Below are 14,394 nucleotides of genomic sequence, written 5' to 3'. Positions count from 1 at the left end.
CTGTGTGGTGGAAAGTGTTGTAAAGTTGCATCTGACTTATGGCAACAGCCAGTAGGGTTTTCAAGGCAAGATATGCTCAGAGGTTGTTTGATGTTACCTGCCTCTGCATAGCAACCTTGGGCTTTCCTTGGGAGTCTCCCACCCACGTACTAACCAGGACTGACCCTGTTTAGCTGAGATTTGATTAGACTGCACTAGGACTGTACATCTTGTTCAATGGCTCTTTCCCCCCTGCCATTCCTCATTCTAGCAGTCTTTATCTGTGGACCCAGAACAGTATAGGAACATATGAAGCTGCCTTATACTGAATCAGACCCTCGATCCATCAAAGTCAGTCTTGTCTACTCAGACTGGCAGCAGCTCTCCAGGGTCTCCAGCTGAGGTTTTTCACGCCTATTTGCCTGGATCCTTTTCAGTTGGAGATGCCGGGGATTGAACCTGGGACCTTCTGCTTACTAAGCAGATGCTCTACCACTGAGCCACCATCCCTCCCCAATTATGCCTTTAGCGTTCTAGCTTTTTTTTGTTTTGCTATGATGATCAGCAGGAACTCATTTGCATATTAGACAACACCCCTTGACATCACCATTGTTTCACACAGGGCTTTTTGTAGGAAAGGCCCAGCAGGAACTCATTTGCATATTAGACCATGCCCCCTGACCTCACCATTGTTTCACACAGGGGTGTTTTTTGTGTGGGAAAAGCCCGGCAGGAACTGATTTGCATATTAGGCCACACCCCCTGACATCACTATTATTTTGTAGGGAAAACCCAGCAGGAACTCATAAACCTATTAGGCCATACCCCTGACATCACCGTTGTTTCACACAGGGCTTTTTTGTAGAAAAGGCCCAGCAGGAACTTACTTGCATATTAGGCCACACCCACAGTTCTGGAACTGCTCAAAAAAGCCGTTGTGATGATTGTATATGCCCAATGATGACAGTAGGAAGAATGTGATCAGATATGCCTGGAATAGCCATGCCAATGAATTGGCGGCTGGCAGAGGGAATGGGTGCTCAGGAGCAATGGGAGATAGTCTTTGATGAACAACCCCTCTTAAGTCTGCAGGTGGAACCTCTTGCTTCTGAATCTTCCTGCATAATAAGAAAAAACAAAGCCCTCACTGCGTGCAAAGCATTAGCCTGCCCCCCAGAGAAGGTTAAACTGGAACATTTCTCAGTACCCTACGAATTTCCTCCGTGCATGATTTTATGGATGAGCATTCAATCCTACGGTTTCTTCCCATGTGCAGTCCAGTGGTGTGGTGCAGCAAGAGTTATAGCGTGTGATTTTGGTCATTGTATACCTTGGCTCTCGGAATAAGATATGCACATCCCATGCATACACCTGGTTTTTTTAAAATATATATATATATATATATATATATGTATGTATGTATGTATGTATGTATATATAAAACTAGAAGCACGCACGGACAAATACCCCTCTGTGGGAATCTGACAGTGTTGACAAATAAGAAATTACTCTTCAGTATGACTGCAACAAGAAGCTTCTCAGACAAAGCACACACCCAATCAGGGCTCTGATACTTCGGAGAGAAATACTTGTTCCAGTTAGCTATTCCCGCTAATGTGTTTCAGCAGCTGTCCGACATGCAGCCTCTGTGTCTCTGTGGATCAGTGTGCTTCTCTTCCTTCCTTTCTGTTTATTCCAGAGCGGAAAACATTCACATGACCAACTCTATCCCGCTGCTAAGAGAGTGACAGGAATAGGGGAGCAGCTATTACGGCGCACGTCTAGATGGTTCCTGGGGGTATTCATGTCCACATCCATTACTTGTTAGGGTTCCATTACCTGAAATTAGAAGCAAACCCCCCCCCCCCAACCAAACAAACTTTTACTGCATACAGTAAAACAGATGAATTTGTTACTGTTAGGTTAAAGGGTTGGTTTTGTAACACTAGGATGGTTGAACTGGAACATATAAAAATATAATATTCTTTTCCCCATGCATGGGAGATCAGGACTTGATTTTGCCTGTGAGAAGGATCGTAGGGTGTGAGAAAAAAACACAGTAAACTGACTCTCTGCAGATTGCAAGTAGGTGGTCATATGTAGGGGTCGTTTGGTGGAAAAATAGGTGGTGGAGCTCATTAGCATAACATTAGCATATGCCACAACCCCCCCCCCCAGCCAAAAGCAACCCAGTGCAAGAAAGGAGAGCCCCAGGTGAGTGAGGCCTGCTTGGGCTGGCTAGAGATCCAGACAGGCCAAACAGGCCTCGCTCGCCTGGGGCTCTCCTGGGCTGCCCCCCCCCCCACAATTAAAAGCCACCCACTGCCCAAGCAGCCAGCCACTGCCCCCCTAGCAAGCCACCCACTGCTCAAAAGCAACCCACTGCCCCCCCCCCCCGCCCAGCAAGCTACCCACTTCCCAAAATCACATAAGAAGTGGAGAAAGGGTGGTGTGGGCTTCTCCAGGAGTTAATGAGGGCTTCTGGGGGTGTGGCAAAGCCCCTGGTGGCTGGCTGGCTGCCTGCTCTCCTAATCCAGGGATTGTTATGTAGCTGCACTTACTATTCAATGGACAAGGCAGGTGGGGAGGAGGAGGGGGAACCCTCAGAAAGGGTCAGGAGCTGTGCTCCTGTGAGCTCCTGCTGAATCTGAGGCCTGGTTATATGTTTGAATGCTTCTAATTCCGTAGATATAGACCATTAGGGCAGCAGGCAAAGCCTGGGCTAGGACCTTTCACCCCACTGTGCTGTTTTTGATTTGCAGATATGGTTTTCTCTTCTTTAACATGAGGAAGAAGGAGTACAATGTGATAAGTGCCGTCCATTCCACAGCCTCGTTCTGTTCAAGGTGTAGATCAAGCAAAGTATGCTCCAATCTCTGGAAATGCAAAGGCGGGCGGGGGGGGGGCAATCTTGTTATGTATGGGAACAACTTGCCTTAAGGGTCTATCAGAGACTTTCTGGAGCTTGAGGCTAAGGGTTGCCAATCCCCAGGTAAGGGAAGAGGATCCCCTGGTTTGGAGGCCCTCCTCCCACTTCAGGGTCATCAAAAAGTGGGGGAGGGAAATGTCTGCTGGGAACTTTATTATTCCCTATGGAGACTTATTCCCCTAGGAAATAATAGAGAACTGATCTGCGGGTATCTGGGGCTCTGGGGAGGCTGTTTTTTTAGGTAGAGACACTAAATTTGCAGTATAGTATCCAGTGCTTCTCCACAAAATACCCCCTCTAAAGTTTCAAAAGGATTGGACCAGGGAATCCAATTCTATAAGCCCCCAAAGAAGGTGCCCCTATCCATTATGTCCTGTGGAGAGAAGGCATTTAAAAGGTGTGCGTTCCTTTTAAATGTGATGGCTGGAACTCCCTTTGGAGTTCATTTGTGCTTGTCACACCCTTTCTCCTGACTCCACCCCAATGTCTCCTGGCTCCACCCCCAAAGTCCCCAGATATTTCTTGAATTGGACTTGGCAACCCTATTGAGGTTCCATCACAATAGCCACCTGGATTGTGGGAGGAGTTCAATCAGGAGTCATTGGGCCTGCCCGTGTACCTATAATTATGTGTGTTGGGTTCTGGGGTGGGGTTATTTGCATGTATATAAGCAGGGCTCTTGGCCCTGCAAACCAGCCCCCGCCCCCCCCCCCCGGACTGCTGGCAGGAGATGGGGGGGTAGAATTTCCAGATCCCAGTTAGGAAACTCCTGGAGATTTGGGGATGGAGCCTGATAAGGACAGGGACCTCAGTAGGGCTCAATGCCACAGAGTCCACCTGCCCAAAGCATCCATTTTCTGCAGGGGAACTGATCTCTGTAGTCTGGAGAGGAGCTGTAACTCCAGGGGATCCCCAGGTCCTTCCTGGAAGCTGGCATCCCTGCTTGGAAAGGAGTAGAAAGAGTCTATATTAACACACAGCAAAACATGAGTCTATATCGGGGCGGCCAAATTGGGCTCAAGAGCCACATGTGGCTCTTTCACACATGTAGTGTGGCTCTTAAAGCCCCCATCACCCTATTGGCCAACTTGGATAAGGCATTTCTCTCTTTAAATCACTTTTCCAAGCCAGCTGTCAGCTTTCAGGATGCATTTAAAGTTGCTTTCTTTCCACTTCTCCCTCCCCTTCCTTCCTTCCTTCCTTCCTTCCTTCCTTCCTTCCTTCCTTCCTTCCTTCCTTCCTTCCTTCCTTCCTTCCTTCCTTCCTTCTCTCAAATATCTGAGACTCATGTCTTGCGGCACTCAAATATCCAACATTTATTCTATGTGCCTCTTACATTAAACAAGTTTGGCCACCCAGGGTTTGTATTAACACACAGTATGGATGGAGGGATGAAGTTAACCAAAGTGAACAGTTTATTTCCTTTCTTTCTAGCCTGGGTTTCTCTTCCCTGGGGACTCAAAAACAGCTTACAGACAAACACAGATATTATGTAGATGAACTAACAACAACAACAAATACACAGTACAGACTAGGCTGCTGGCTTGGTCCAAGAAGCACTCACTGAGGAATGGGGCCATGAGGTAAGAACTAAAGGAAGAGCCACTTGGTGTCCTTCACCCCTGCTTCGGGGCACGCTCAGGCTTAAACACCTGCAATAGCAGGCGAGCAAGCTCATCACAGATCTTATGCAGCTGGCAAACATATTCTCAAGAATTGATTCCCCCCCTCCACCGATTGTTAATAACAACTCATATACCCAAAGCTGTTTACGATGGAACACTGTGATAGAACCATTATATGTTTAAAATTAGGACCATTCCAGATGGTAATTCTTCTACGTGATGTATCGACGGTCGCTGCTTTTTCATTTATAATTCATAATTTTTAATTAAAGTACACATGCCTTAAGCCCCTTGGAAGACAATGGGATTTATGCAAATTATGACTACGGTCTAGTAGCACAGCCAGCACTGCTTGGATTGGGACCAAAAATATATATACAGAACACAAATGCGAAAAAGAGAGGTGACCGTGATTGCAAGGGAATTTGGACAATGTGCCGTGCAACTAGAAAATGCCTGGACTCTTAAAAAAACCCCAAAACAAAACAGTATCATGATGAGAAGGCAGGCAGAATGTGAGATGACTTCTTTAATTAAGTTGTGTTGGAGAAATCCCAACACAATTTCCATCAACACAATAAACATTATGAACAACAGGAAAAAATCAGTTTGCACTACTAGGAAATCATTTGTTGTTGTTGTTGTTGTTCAGTCGCACAGTCGAGTCCATCTCTTTGTGACCCCATGGACAAAGTCACACCAGGCCCTCCTGTCTTCTACCATCCCCTGAAAGCTGCTCAAATTCGTGTTTGTTACATCAGTTACGCTGTCCAGCCATCTCATCTTTTGCTGTCCGCTTCTTCTTTTGCCTTCTGTCTTTCCCAGCATCAGGATCTTCTCCAGGGAGTGCTCCCTTCTCAGTTGATGGCCAAAGTATTTGAGCTTCAGCTTCAGCATCTGACCTTCCAGGGAACAGTCTGGGTTGATTTCCCTTAGGACTGACTGATTTTATCTTCTTGCAGTCCAAGGGACTCTCAAGATTCTTCTCTAGCACCACAGCTCAAAAGCATCTATTCTTCTGCACATGGCCTTCCTTATGGTCCAGCTGTCACAGCCATACATTACTAATGGAAATACCATCGCTTTGACTATATGGACTTTTGTTGGCAGGGTGATGTCTCTACTTTTTATTATACTGCCCAGGTTCACCATAACTGTCCTCCCAAGGAGCAAACTTCTTTTAATTTCATGGCTACAGTCACCATCTGCTGTGATCCTGGATCCCAGAAATGTGAAGTCTGTCACTACTCATATCTATATACAAATCCAGTGACTTATGCTTATCAGAAATCACAATTTGGGACGTGGGTTGCTGGAATGTTGTGTTTCTGTTTTGTTTTTACTGGTAACTAGAAGCTAAATATTGAAAGAACATTCTTCTCAGTAAGAATGATAATTTATTTTGCAATTAGACATTATAGGACACATATTTGCTCTGCTCACTGGAGCAACCCCATATTTTTTCCTTGTCCTTCCCAAGAAATATTGGCTAAACCAGGGGTGGCCAAATTGTGGCTCAGGAGCCACATGTGGCTCTTTCACACATATTGTATGGCTCTCAAAGCTCCCACCACTCCATCAGTCAGCTTGGAGAAAGCATTTGTCTCTTTAAATCACTTCTCCAAGCCAAGCCAGATGGTGGCTTGGGGAATGCTTTTAAAGTTAAAGTTGCTTTCTTTCCACTTCTACCTCCCCCTATCTTCCTTCCTTTCCTCAAACATCTGATGTTTATTCTATGCGGCTCTTACATTAAGCAAGTTTGGCCACCACTGGGCTAAACCAGAATGTGTGCATCACATTCTGAGTTTCTCCTTTACTGCTCCATTTGAGGTTCTTGAAGTGGCACAGCAATGGGGAATCTTTGAGAATGAAGACGCACTGACTTTTGTTTTCTTAGGTTCTTCCGGGGGTGGAATTCTAGCAGGAGCTCCTTTGCATATTAGGTCACACACCCCTGATACAGCCAACCCTCCAAGAGCTTACAAGGCTCTTTTTTGTAAGCTCTTGGAGGATTGGCTATATCAGGGGTTGTGGCCTAATATGCAAAGGAGCTCCTGCTAGAATTCCACCCTGGGTTCTTCCACTGGAAGCGTAACCACATATCTGTATGAAATCTACTAAACAAACAGGGATTGTGGCACAGAACTTCCTCATCATTCCACTGCATCTCATTGGTTCTCCCCATATTTTTTTTGGGGGGGGGGGCCCTCAGCCTGGGGATGAATTAGGAATCTGCAAAAGGAAGTGGGGATTGGTGGAAATTTTTCCCTTTGTCCTCCTGACTTGGAAACATATGGCAGTGTACAAGCCAATATCCACTTGCCGCTTAGCTGAATATACTTGAAATTTTATAGGATCCCTTTTAAACTGGAGGTCCCCGCTGATAGATCTGAACCAATTTCATTAGTGGAAGCCTCTTGCTAGAACTTGCAACATGAGTAAAGCTCCACAAAGCCCAAGGAGGACAGAAGCAGAGCAGATAACTGTGCAGGAATAATAAAGTGCAGAAATAATTTAGACTTCACATCTAAGACTTTAGGTAAAAATAATAACGCTTCAGTGTTCCTTTAGGGCGTACTGATTAATAACTTTGTTAATGAGTTAATTGGAATCTTTGCAGACAAATGTGTTCTATTTAATTATGTTTGTACATTTTGTTCCTCAGATCCCACAGGGTTGATGAAGCGCTTTGTATTGTAGTAAAAAAATTGAAATTAAATGTTTGCCAGGCTATCTTGCCTTGATGGTCTGGTCTGTTACATCCATTTCAAAATAATGTCTTAAGTCCAGCATATGTTTTTCCTCACACACACTTGGAGGCATTAGACAGCAATTCAATAAATATTCTTGGGGGAAATTTATAGATGTACAAAGTAAACGAATGATGAGCATCCATAACATGATAGAGGTTTACAAAATGGTGCATGGGATAGAGAAGGTAGAGAAAGAAGTACTTTGCTCCCTTTCTCACAATGCAAGAACTTGTGGACACTCAATTAAATTGCTGAGCAGTCGAATTAGGAGGAAAAAAAGGAAGTACTTCTTCACCCAAAAGGTGATTAGCACATGGAATTCACTGAAGAAGAAGATGATGATATTGGATTTATATCCCGCCCTCCACTCCGAAGAGTCTCTGAGCGGCTCACAATCTCCTTTACCTTCCTCCCCCACAACAGACACCCTGTGAGGTGGGTGGGGCTGGAGAGGGCTCTCACAGCAGCTGCCCTTTCAAGGACAACCTCTGCCAGAGCTATGGCTGACCCAAGGCCATGCCAGCAGGTGCAAGTGGAGGAGTGGGGAATCAAACCCGGTTCTCCCAGATAAGAGTCCGCACACTTAACCACTACACCAAACTGGCTCTCTAGGAGGTGGTGCCATAGGAGGTGGTGGCAGCTACATGCCTTGACAGCTTCAAGGGGGGAATGGATAAACATATGGAACAGAGGTCCATCAGCGAGCGTGGCTATTAGCCACAGGGTATAGATGGAACTCTTTGACTGGGGCACTGATGCTCTGTATTCTTAGTGCTGGGGGGAGGGCTTCTAGTGTCCTGGCCCCACTGGTGAACCTCCTGATGGCACCTGTTTTTTGTTTCAATTTTTTGGCCACTATGTGTGACAGAGTGTTGGACTGGATGGATGGGCCACTGGCCTGATCAGGGCTTTTTTTTTTTGTAGCAGGAACTCCTTTGTGTATTAGGATACACCCCCCTGATGTAGCCAGTCCTCCAAGAAGTTACAGTATGTCCTGTAAAAAGAGCCTTGTAAGCTCTTGGAGGATTGGCAACATCTTTTATGCAAAGAAGTTCCTGCTACAAAAAAAATCCCCGGGCCTGATCCAACATGGCTTCTCTTGTCCTTATGTTCTCTTATTGGAGTCATTGGTTATCTATATGACACATCTGACAAAGAGAGCATTGACTCTCGAAAGCTTATGCCCCAAAACCTTGTTGGTCTTTAAGGTGCTACTGGGACTTGAATGTAGCTGGTTTTTCAAGAAAACCCAACTCCAGTCTTCAAAAATGCTAGTAAATGGTATTGGATCTAGGGCTTTTTTTGAGCAGGAATGCAGTTCCAGCTGGCTTGGCACCAGAGGGTGTGGCCTAATATGCAAATGAGTTCCTGCCAGGGCTTTTTCTGCAAAAAGCCCTGTGCGAAACAATGGTGATGTCAGGGGGTGTGGCCTAATATGCACATGCGTCACTGTTGGGCTTTTTCTACAAAAAGAAAAAAAATCCTGATTTGGATCCATTTCATATGTACACTGAACCAAAGAGCTGTGACTCTGAGCGGACTGTGGGACTGAGGAGCATCCGTTTCCCCACAAATTAAGTCTGGGGAGAATGAGCAAGGGGAACTGTGAAGAAAAGGAAAAAAAAAGAACCAGGTTTTATGAGGAGCTGCTGAAAATGAAGAGGGGAAATGAAGAGCTGATGGTTCCGTGGTGGCGAAGAGAATGCATGCGCTCTCTAGTTTACGGTTTGCTGGTAATGGAAGTGGGGTCACTATTTAATCTGGGCTTCGCTCTGTGTGTGGGAGGTATTACACACTGCTTCTTGAGTCTAAATGGGTAGTAAGTTGCTTGTTGATGACAAGCACTCAAAATTCTCCCCCTCTCTCTCTCTCTCTCTCTCTCCCTCTCTCTCTCATTGCTTCAAAGTACATGCTTGATTTGGAACTTGTTATTCATTTATGTGCCTTCACATTTCACACATATTGGATAACCTACTTTTAATGAACTTTCAGTGCACTATAGCAGTTGTCAGCAACCGGATGTCCTTTTCCACAAAGGAACTTGCAACTGCAAATAATTGCTGAAGTGCATTATCCAGCATGTGTGAATGCAGCCTTGCTCTTCCTGAGCAGGGCTGGCCCTGCCACTAGGCAAATTAGGCATTTGCCTAGAAGAAGAAGAAGAAGAAGATATTGGATTTATATCCTGCCCTCCACTCCGAAGAGTCTCAGAGCGGCTCACAATCTCCTTTACCTTCCTCCCCCACAACAAACACCCTGTGAGGTGGGTGGGGCTGGAGAGGACTCTCACAGCAGCTGCCCTTTCAAGGACAACCTCTGCCAGAGCTATGGCTGACCCAAGGCCATGCTAGCAGGTGCAAGTGGAGGAGTGGGGAATCAAACCCGGTTCTCCCAGACACTTAACCACTACACCAAACTGGCTCTCTAGGGCGCAGGGCCGGGGGGGGGGCGGGTCCCTCCTCCTTCTGGTGCCCTAGGTAAATGCCCCAGTTATGCAGAGGCTGGCCAGCTTCACTTCAATCAGGCCAGTGTGTAACTGCTGGCTTCATTCCACCTCCCTTCCAATTTGATGGGAGGCAAAGTGAAGCCAGGAGGCTGCTGTGCAACTTTCCTTCCCCTCCCTTCCTTCTTTCCTTTCCCTCCCTTCCTAGGTGCCCTCTCTGCACTTCTTCCCGATGGTGGGGGCGGGGAGAGGCCAGTGAGCTGTGCATCCTAGGGCCAGCCCTGTTCCTGAGCTGTAAAATGGAATCAGTGGCCTCCAGGTGTTATTGATGTGGTGCATATCTTGCCTCATGGATTTTCTCATCTGGGGCTTTCTCATCTGCTTTTTGTTCTTTGCCTATTTGAGTCTGGGTTGTATTAGGCCTGCCATTGGGCCTTTAAGTGATAGTGTAGGTTTGCCAGGCTCTGCCCCAAAGTTCCCAGATATTTCTTGAATTGGACTTGACAACCCTATTCCATGTGGGCTTCTTTCAGTATGGGCTTTTTTTCTGTGTGGGCTTATTTCCATGTGGGCTTTTTTCCTGTGACATTTATGTCTGTGGGCTTTTTTCCTTTGGGCCTTTTTCTGTTCTTACCATATGGTAATAGTGGAATGTGGTCTCAAATCACAGCTGACTTATGGCAACCTAGTAGGGTTTCCAGGGAAAGAAACATTCAAAGGTGATTTGCCATTGCCTGCCTCTGTGTAGCAACCTTCAACTTCCTCAGTAGGGCTACCAGGTCCCCTTGCTCATCCATCAGGGGGATTTGGGGGACATTCTGGGGGGTGGGCAGTGATGTCGTGTGATGTCTCCAACATGATTACATCACCTGGAAGTGACATCATCACATCAGGGATGTCACATGGGGGACACTGGTTTTTGGGGCAAACTCTATGGTTAAATTGGGCTAAAACCATAGAGTTTGCCCCAAAACCAGAGCATCCCCCTGCGGCATCACAAGCACAATGACATCACTCGTGGGTGATATCATGTAGAGAACATTATGCATTTATGTTCCTGTTTAGGGGAGGGTTTCCCCCCACTGGCCAGCTGGCCTGGGGCAAAGAAGAGCCCCCAAAACCGGGGAATCCCCTTCTGGGACCTGGGAACTGGCAACCCTATTAACCCTTGATGGTCCCTTGTTGAGGAAAACTCAGCAGGGGTTTTATAAGGGAAGATCTTGTCTCACTAACCTGTTAGAGTTCTTTGAGGGGGTGAACAAATATGTACTTTTCTCCCTTTTTCACAGTGGTCGTTTTCGCACTTACCTTAATCAGCAGCGACGGCCCTCTTCACCGCGCAGGATCTGCGCGGATTTCGCACTAATTGCCGCGGAGCACCCAGAAGAGCCGGAAAGTCCCGGCGCTTTTGCGGCACAAACGGAAACCGCCAAAAACCAGTTTCCGTTTGCGCCGCAAAAGCGCCGGGACTTTCCGGCTCTTCTGGGTGCTCCGCAGCAATTAGTGCGAAATCCGTGCAGATCCTGCGCGGTGAAGAGGGTCGTCGCTGCTGATTAAGGTGAGTGCGAAAACGACCAGTGTGAAAATTTGTGGGCACTCAATGAAATTGCTGAGCAGTCGGGTTAGAAGGATAGAAAGAAGGATTTCTTCACCCAAATGGTGATTAACACATGGAATTCACTGCCACAGGAGGTGGTGTTGGCTACAAGCATAACAAGGGGATTGGATAAACATATGGAGTTGAGGTTCATCAGTGGCTATTAGATGCAGTGTATTATTGGAACTCTCTGTCTGGAGCAGGTGATGCTCTGTATTCTTGGTGCATGGGAGGGGCAACAGTGTGAGGGCTTCTAGTGTCCTGGCCCCATTGATGGATCTCCTGATGGCACTTGTTGTTATGGCCACTGGGTGACACAGAGTGTTGGCCTGGATGGGCCTTTGGCCTGATCCAACATGGCTTTTCTTACGTTCTTATGTCTCCATCCAAGTACTGACGAGGGCTGACCCTGCTTAACTTCTGAGATTGGATGAACCAGGTTAACCTGGGACATCCAGTTCAGGGCTTTGCCATATGAAGGTAGGTAAATCTGCTTGTCAGGAAGTGACCATTATTCACCAAATGGAGAAGTGCTAGAATGAGATGTACCATCCTTGGTGAAAATTTCCTCTTTTCTGCTTTTCATTACTCTGAACAGAAGACTGACATTTACCTGCCATTTATAATTCGGGGGGAAACAGTGTGGCACAGTTTTCAGAAGTTTTCAGAAACTCTTGAGTTAGACATGGCAATATGGGAAATGTGCTCCAGTCATACCAGAAAGTGGAGAATCACAGCAGGAAGACTCTTCATGTACAGCAGACGTCCTCTTCCCTCTGGTTTCTGTATGGCGCCGCTAGCAGACTTGCAGGCGCATTTTTGAAAACTAGGATAAAAGCAATGACAAAAAACAAAACAAAACCTGGGCAGCTTGATGGATTCTCCCTTGAGTGAAGGGATCAGAGACAAAAGTTAGTGATTGAACTTCAAGTCTAGTTACCGTGGAAATGTTGGAGGGCAGAGAAAGAATGGGGGCGTGGGGTGGGGAGCACAGCTTAACATTAGTCATTCACAGGTGAAATGAGATTTAAAAAAATTGCTTTTCTTTTTTTTTCAAATGGGTGTGGTATATTCTGAACCTGTAGTGATGTGTGCTTCAGCATTAGCAAGTGAAAAATGATGCGCACTGAAACAGCTGTAATTATTTGTTGCAAAACTCCATGTAGTGCATAAGCTATTACCATCAAGGAAAGACACCTTGGAGTTGCTGAGCACAGCTCTCTGCAAAGGTCAGATCAATATGCTATAGACAAGGGAACTTATTGTTAGCAGTTATTAGTAAAGGGGGAGGGAGCGTGACGCTGTAGGCCGGGGGCGGCCAGCGGTAGCTCTCCAGATGCTTTTTGCCTACAACTCCCATCAGCCCCAGCCAGCATGGCCAATGGCTGGGGCTGATGAGAGTTGTAGACAAAAAAACATCTGGAGAGCTGCCGTTGGCCACCCCTGCTGTAGGCAATCTCTGCTCTATCCCCGTCTTGAATGTTTCACACACTTCTATTCATCATTTCTCAAAGTGGATGTACCACTTCAAAATGCTCATAGATGCACATAGAATGAGAACAACAATGATCCAGTGTACGTGATGTTTGGCAATACCACTGATTCTCAAGCATTCTGAATTTGGGAAACGTATTTCCTCGGTAATCTATCTGATGAAGATCCTGTGAGTATTGCAGAAAGTTCTGGGGGTGAGGAATTGTTTGAGGGAGCTTGCTGGGCTTCTGTGGTACGTTTGTACACTGAGATTGGGATAGAGGTAGCTGAGATCCCATTTTCTGCCTCCCAGTGTGTGTCCAGTGAACATGACTGTATGAACTAGAAGTCTGTAGTCTAAAAGATCTCTGGATATAATGTTATAACAATCTTTCCTGGAAGAAAGGTGAGAAGAATGGAAGAGGTCCCCTACTGAATCAGACCAAGGGTCCATCTAGGATTGCCAGCTCCAACTCAGAAAATACTTGGGGACTTTGGGGGTGGAGCCAGGAGACTTTCCCATTCCCTAAAAGAAATAAATAAAATACAGCAGTACAGTTCCCCTGACTGCAATCTTCATTTCCTCGTTCCCTAGCAGCTGGCTGCACTTCCACTATAAGAAAGTGAACATACCCACATATACTCACAAAGCAGCCAAAATAAATGCAGTTTGCAAGCACACACTTTTGTGAACTCACTGGGGCAATTTACTCATGGGACTTGCTGAATGTAACCATCTGCTGTATTACCACCAAGCTCTTCAGACTAGCACAGGAAATGAAAGGTTTTAGCTTACTCTTTATTATGACAAGGGCTTTTTTCTTTTCTTTTTTTTTGTAGCAGAAACTCCTTGGTATATTAGGCTACATCCCCCTGATGTAGCCAATCCTCCAAGAGTTTACAGGGCTCTTCTTACAGGACCTACTGTAAGCTCTTGGAGGATTGGCTACATCAAGGGTGTGTGGCCTAATATGCAAAGGAGTTCCTGCTACAAAACAAGCCCTGACTATGCCAATGACTTCTGAAAGTAAATGTAAAACAAGCGGAAGGACTGGGCTCTCTTCCTTTTTCACAGCTTCACAGACTCACCTGGAACCAGTGGTGGATTGAAGCCCTCCCACAATTTTGGGGAAACCCCACTGGGATCTGAGTCTGACAACCCTAATCCATATGCTAATGGATTGCTCCTTCTACAAGAAAATAGAAAGGTATTGTCCTTGGTGCAGGATTCAGGCTATATATCCATGCCTTCTCTGGTTAAAGTAGCTTTTCATCAGCTTGTAAAACACACGCACACACCTGATTATCTCAAAGTAGGCTTGTGTGAAGATAACTTTGAAATGCATTTTCATCACAGAAATAAATCTGTATAATTACTCAGATAAATGCATATGGCCATAACGTATAACATTAAAAAAAAAATCTGGAAAATTTATTATAGGCGTCTTATTATTTAGTTACAAATTAACACGTCTTAATGGTTCTGTCAGCTAAACAAGAATAACCTTTTCCCCTTAGAAAGCGACTGACGTGCAAATGGGAAAAGCTGATTAAAGTCACAGATTTAAATTAAGGCTTTCTGCTCCCTGCTTTAA

At 45.8% G+C, this 14,394-nt stretch overlaps 1 protein-coding gene and 1 non-coding gene across 3 annotated transcripts in view; one reads left to right on the top strand and one right to left on the bottom strand.

The window, feature by feature from the left end:
- The window catches only part of GPC6 (glypican 6), a 1,229,042-nt gene that overhangs the window by 336,484 nt on the left and 878,164 nt on the right, over positions 1 to 14,394 (top strand). The gene's annotated exons all lie outside the window — the stretch shown is intronic.
- TRNAT-AGU (transfer RNA threonine (anticodon AGU)) lies at positions 418 to 492 on the bottom strand. The gene has a single exon. It is a non-coding gene; the product is annotated as a tRNA-Thr (tRNA).

Source organism: Heteronotia binoei, chromosome 3, assembly GCF_032191835.1.
Source record: "Heteronotia binoei isolate CCM8104 ecotype False Entrance Well chromosome 3, APGP_CSIRO_Hbin_v1, whole genome shotgun sequence".
Taxonomy (NCBI): domain Eukaryota; kingdom Metazoa; phylum Chordata; class Lepidosauria; order Squamata; family Gekkonidae; genus Heteronotia; species Heteronotia binoei.
This window is presented reverse-complemented; position numbering and strand designations above follow the sequence as displayed.